Here is a 6,917-nt window from a genome sequence, read left to right as displayed (position 1 = left end):
TATGATTGTGAACAGTCTTTTGAAACCCATCTCCGTGGAAGGCAGTTCAAAAAAAGTCAAGACTGATACAATTATTATGTGGAAAAAAAGCAGAAAACACACAGTGGGACTACCTGACTCAGGTTGAAAAAGAGTGTAAAGAGAAAGAAAAGCCCTCCTATGACACTGAAACAGATCCTAGTGAGGGACTGATGAATGTTCTAAAGAAAATTTATGAAGCTGGAGATGATGACATGCAGCGAACCATTAACAAAGCCTGGGTGGAACAAGAGAGAAGCAAGCCAAAGGAGACACAGAATTTTGAGATTTTAAAGTCATTTTGGGAACTGTGATGTGGAAATACTGATGTTTCCACAAAGGGAATGTTAGTGAGTTCCACCTATAAATTTGACAGATAACTACTTACATGCCTTCTTCTAAGTAAAGGCAGTGAATTTGCCATTTCCTACTGGAGGATTTATTTAAATAAAATATGCTTATTAAATACTTCCTCCAAAGATGGTTTCATTAGTACCCTGCTCATTTTGTTCAAGAAAGGGTTATATTGCATTCTGATATGAAATGTAAAAAGCAAGTCTTACCTAATGAAAATGCTACATTGTGTGTATTTTGTTCAACTAAGAGAAAACAGAAGTATTTGTTTGCCTTTAAGTTACTGACCCCAGTTCCCACCAATGTAAGAATAAGAAAGAGTAAAACTTGAGTTTTGCATAAAATGCAAACTTGTACCTGTGCTTGAAGGTTGCTAGTGGAGTGGTTGATCCCTTATTGCCAGCTTAAGCAATGCATATACCATGCATTACCATGCACTAATAATCCAATCATAAGTGTTTCTCCCTAGATTTAAATATATTTGTTTATGAATGTGAAATTGAAACTAAATCTAAACTTAAAAGAATAGACAAGCATCTTTGTATAGTACCATGTAGTAAGTTTTGCCATGGACCAAATGGTTTACAAAAGTAATAACCATAAAGCAAAAATAGTTAATTTGAAAACCCATCTATTCTTGTGTTCAATAAAGTTAATTTTTTATTCAAAAAAAAAAAAGAAATACAGGTTACACACTTATTACTTGACAGATCCAGGATATAAAACTAGTTGTCTGATTCCTGAGCCCACACACTTAACCACTGCTCTAGCCTAGATTAACCAGCAGGGCCAGGGACTTGCCAGACTTTCTCAGATGGTTCTCTCTGGGCCCTCTTCTGAATGGCTTATTATCTGTGGCTCCCCTCCCACCTGGCCTGTTCTCTACTGAGATGTCTAGATGTCTTATGTTTATTCCAGGCTCTTAACGGAAAGACTTGAGTCTCTGTTTAAGTACTTATTCAAAGGATGGGTTTTATCATATCCTAAATCCCTACACATCTGGCTTACTCCCCTCCAAGAGTTCTGAGTAACACCGGGCATGGCTGCTGGATGCTAGAGCTCCCTGGGTCTCCACGGTGGGTACTCTGCAGCTGGGTTCTCTTGACCCCATTAGTCACCTGCTCTGTAGCTGAGCTCTAGCAACAGAATTCACATATTTTAAAGCCCCTTTGACATGAAGAGTGTTTATATGCTTAAAGCAAAAAGTTAAAATGATTCCCTCATTGGACAGAAACATGGAGAATGGTGTTTCCTTTGAAACATCATTTACTAACCTCACATAAAATGCTTAATTACTTCACACCCAATTTTGAATACTGTAATGGGGAACAGGACCTTTTAATCACATTTGGTAGATTCTAAACTGAAAACATGTTAATAAATTAGATTATCAGGCACTTCTGTTTCTTAACCATTTCAACCCCGCAGCTCAGAATAAGAGCATCACATGTAAGTTTTCCCTCAGATAATACTCCCCTGGCTCAGACAGTAATGTGTTTGTCTTTCTGTAATGTTTTTGCCTTGGTATTTGGCCATTTACAGTAAAGGAGGTGAGGATGACAGGGGAAAAAGACTGAAACATGTAGTTCTGCTAACTTTTCTACAAAAAAAAAAAAATATATTAAAAGGCACATATCCTCTTCATCATATGTCTTTGCTTTGGGGTCATACTATTGGGATATTCAAAAGAGCCTCAGAGAATTCTGGCCCAACTGAAAAGGGAAAAGTCACTAAGACAAGTCAGATTCTCAAGCAGATATCAGCATATTTTTTTAAATGCCAGATAAAAAGGCATATGAATGAGTAATATGTCAAAAAGCTAGAAAAATACATCTACACTGAAACCACTAAAACCTCCTTCCTCACTAAATACAGTTGGCAAATTTCCAAATGAAGGTCATGTACTTTAATTAAGACCCTAGACATAGTACAAACATAGCCAGTCACTATTATCAAAAATAATTCATGGCTTTTTTGCTTAGTGCACAAGACATCGCTTATATCCAGAAAGACATATTAGGGCTTCGTGGTGTGGTGGCTCCTCACAGCTGTCAGAAGCCAGTTTCCTTATCAGTCCAGCAGGAGTGTAATTAAAGACAATAGCCGGAGCAGCTGTATTGAAAAAACAAGTCATTTGTCTTCCCCTTCCCCCACCCCTTCTGCTCACATAGTTAATCTGAACATAGCATCAGCGCCATCAGCAAGGCTTCTTCAAAAGGCAGAATAATAGAAAACATCTATCTGTTTCCCACTGTGGACTGCGAACGTTAAAGAAATACTTGCTCTTATCTTGCTATTAAATTAAATGCAAGTAATTCAGGCCTAGAAATTCAAAAGCTCCTGAGATAGGTCAAGTTTTGAAGAGTAAGGACAATTATCTTCAGGGACAGAGGGAATCTAGAAAAATGGCTTATATTCAGTGGTGTTCTAGAAAATATTTAACAACAGGCTCTCCAGGGGTAAAGCCCTGATTTGTAACATTTTCCAATTTCTGTGGCATAAATACTTCCACCATGGCTGATTTCAGGCTACCAATGTGGCATCACTGAACACAGAAAGTCCGAACACAGAGTTGAGAAGAGATGCACAGTAACATGTCATTACATAGTATTTCTACCACACAAATACAACAGATATAAATAATCCCTAGAATACAAATAATAGCAAAATGTAGTAAAGTAACTAGGAAGTAGTGAATTTGGGGGATTTATTACCTTTGTTTTTAATTTAATTTTTTGAAATTTTATATAATTTTTAATAATGGCTATGTTTAATTACCACGTTTCAGATTTCCTGAAAATAATCATCTCACTACTATACTATATATATTCTGGCTGCCACATTTGGGGATTTATTACCTTTGTTTTTAATTTAATTTTTTGAAATTTTATATAATTTTTAATAATGGCTATGTTTAATTACCACATTTCAGATTTCCTGAAAATAATCATCTCACTACTATACTATATATATTCTGGCTGCCACATTACTAGTAATAAATAGCCCTGTAGTTATAAAAGGTGAAAATGCAAAACAACAAAATTCATTTTTTCAACACTGGAATTTGCTCACTTCTTTTCTTTAATAATTTTTCCAAGGCCTACTTTTCCAGAATGATTTCCCTGAAGCCAGAAGAGAGTTATTTTAAGAACATATTTATGTGTTGTTACTAACACAGTGAAAACCCAGGTTCTTTTCACAATCAGGAGTATTGAGAATGTATTTCATGAGCCTTTCTTCTTCATGTGTATAACTAGATGGTAATACGAAATTTTGGCTAAAGCACCGAGACAATAAATTCCAAGTGAGATGCAAGGCTGTGCTGAGAACTTGCAGAACATGTGATCCATTTCTGAAACTTCCATTTCTGGAAAGATGGAGTTGACATACTTTTCCCTATCCTTCCCACTAAGTACAACTAAAAAGCCCTGTAAATTATATCTAAAACAAGCAAAAGACTCTGGAATGTGGAGAGAAGATGACAGACCAGCTAGGGAATAACACAGTGGTGAGTTGGCCGGCTTTTCTTTTTACCTCCTGTATGCCAGGCTAGGAGCTGAAGATGCTTGCAACCCAGAAACACCAATGGGTGCAGACTAAAAGGGCCCCAAAAAGCCTACACTCTTCTAGTCCAAGGACCTTGTGATGGTGGAATGGTTCTGCATCTTGACTGTATTCATGTCAATATCTGAGCTATGGTATTGTACCATAGTTTTGCAAGATGTTACCACTGGGGAGAAAATGGGTAAAGAGTACGAAGGATATCTCTATTCTTTCTTACAACTGCATGCAAATCTGCAACTACTTCAAATTTAAAAGTTTTTTTTAATGTGATGATCAAAGGATAATTAACATATTCATCGTTACAAAACATAATCATTCTTTGTGTCCATTAACCAATTTCTCCCTAACCCTCCTCCCCGTCCACCTTTCCCACCTCTCGTAACCACAGTTCTGTTCTCTCCTCCTGAAAGTTCAACCTATTATTGTGATTATTGTTTCTTTTTTCTTTCTTTTTCTTCATTTGGACACAAAGGATAATTACATTTTGTAATGATGGATATGCTAATCATCCTTTGATCATCATATATTGTACACAAGTATTGATAGTGAACTCGGTACCCCATAAATATGTACAATCAATTATTTTTCAATAAAAAATAAATAAGTAAATAAAATTTAAAAATTAATTTTTAAAAAACAGATGGGTATTTCCTACTCCCTCAGCTATATCAGGATATAAAGGGATCAGAAGTCAGAGATTAGGAGATTTTGGAGAAAGCTGTTGGTGTAGCAAGAGACTCAACTCCCCTCCCAAGGTAGTAAACTAGGGGCTGTTTCCCCACGCCTGCAAATCAAAACAGAGGGTCTTTAAGACCACTTGGAGAGTTTGATACTTGGCCTCTAGAGATGGGGACACATAGATTGACTCCCACCTAAAAAATCTAAAGGATAAGAACAAGATATTATCATACTATAGTAATTTTCCATAACTGCTATATATGAGTATAAAATTTTAAAGTATATTAAGATGCTTTTTTTAAAAAAGGAAGGGATAGAAAACAGTATTTTATTGTATCTACGAGATTTTATATGCAGAAGGCAATCAAAAATATTTCTAGAGAACAAACCACTCTAGACCTCTTTTCAACCTCTAATTTGAAAGCTAACCGTATGATAAGGGCATCCCCATCATTTACTCATTTAATAAACATAAATATGCCAGGTGGACCTATCAAAATCTCTACCCATAAGAAGCTTTAGAGTTATGTCTGCCTGAACTGTTTAGGTCAAACAGTCAACATCTGAATCATAATAATAAGAGCTAACACTTATTCAGCAATCATTGGGTGTCAAGCATTTGGCATGCATTACTTCACTGAATCTTCTAACAACCCTCTAAGGCAGGTACTATTATTATCCCCATTTTATAGATGAGAAAAGCTGAGGCTTGTAGAGAGGTTAGTAACTTTTCTGTGGTCACTTTGCTAGTAAACTGTAGAACCAGCTTGTGAAGGCTATTCAGGGTAGCTGTGCTTTGTGACTTCCACCTGACCCCTAACCCAGAAAGATAGGGAAACAAAGCAAGATAGAGGGAGGAAATAGCCCTTCCACAGACGAGTGACACTGCCTTTCTATATATAAAGGAAACATATTATTAGGTCATGGCTGACATTTAATAGGTAATTCACTCAAATGACATAACATTTCATACTCTGTAATTTGAAGTGGTTCTCCTTTTAATAGCACACTGAACAGATGCACATTTCCTACTTACATTCAAAAACACATAATTTTGTTTCCTCTTTTCTTTCCTCCTTACCTTTTCTGGAGGGGAAGTATTTTAAGCAAATCCTAGCATCGTGTTATTTCACCTGTAAAGATTTCAGTTTTACTCATATTTTATCCGCTTGATATATGAGTTACTGAGAGAGGTATGTTAAAATCTTCCATGATAGTTGAAAACGTGCTCAGACCAGTAAACACCAGAGAAATTTAAATCAAAACCACATTTAGATATCGTCTCGCCCCAGTTAGACTGTCTATAATCAAAAAGACTGAGAATAACAAATGCTGAAGAGGATGCAGAGAAAGGAAAAGGGAGCTCTTCTGCACTGTTGTTGGGACTGTAAATTAGTCTAGCCACTGTGGAAAATAGTGTGGAGGTTTCTCGAACAACTACAGATAGATCTTCCATACAATCCAGCAATCCCACTTCTGGCTATATACCCAAAGGACTGGAAGTCATCATCTCGAAGGGATACCTGTATTCCCATGTTTATCGCAGCTCTGTTGGCAATAACCAAGATATTTAATTGTATTCACTTGTAAATACTTAAAATACTCCTAGAATAATAGGCTAGAAACAGATTACACAGATTGCCTCCATGGAAGGGAACTGGGTGGCTGGGGGATCAGTCTCTTGTATATCTTTTGAAGTTTTATTCTTTTTTTTTTTTTTCCTTTTTGTCTTTTTTACTGACTGGTAACAGGATCGCAACCCTCGGTGTCACGCCCGTACCGGGGACCGGCAACAGGATCGCAACCCTCAGTGTTGCGCCCGTACCGCGCTCAGCCAGTGAGCGGGAACCGGTCTCCACATGGGATCCGAACCCTCGGCGGGAGCGCCGCTGTGCTCCCAAGTGGCACACTCTCCAGTGCGCCACCGGGCCGGCCCTTATTCTTTTTTTTTTTTTAACATTTACTTGTACATATTTGTGAGGTACAGTATGTTGTTTCAATACATGCATATTCTGCACAGTAATTCACTTAGGGCTGATAGCATAGTTTTGTACACATTAGTCTACCACTTTTCCCCTATCTCCCCCACCTACTCTGGTAACCTTCATTCTACTCTCTACTTATATGAGACCCACTTTTATATATATATATTTTTTTTTCCACATATGAGTGATATCATGTAGTATTTGGTTTTTTGTTCCTGACTTACTTCGTAATTCACTTAGGGCTGATAGCATAGTTTTGTACACATTAGTCTACCACTTTTCCCCTATCTCCCCCACCTACTCTTGTAACCTTCATTC

At 37.1% G+C, this 6,917-nt stretch overlaps 1 pseudogene; it reads left to right on the top strand.

Annotated features, from left to right (window-relative positions):
- LOC103602171 overlaps nucleotides 1-304 on the top strand; it is a 24,286-nt pseudogene extending 23,982 nt beyond the window's left edge.
- Nucleotides 305-6,917: the final 6,613 nt, after the last annotated feature.

The sequence above is a fragment of the Galeopterus variegatus genome, unplaced genomic scaffold (genome assembly GCF_000696425.1).
Source record: "Galeopterus variegatus unplaced genomic scaffold, G_variegatus-3.0.2 Scaffold4034, whole genome shotgun sequence".
In the NCBI taxonomy this organism is placed as follows: domain Eukaryota; kingdom Metazoa; phylum Chordata; class Mammalia; order Dermoptera; family Cynocephalidae; genus Galeopterus; species Galeopterus variegatus.
Note: the sequence above shows the minus strand (reverse complement) of the source record. Positions and strands in the feature narration are given on the sequence as shown.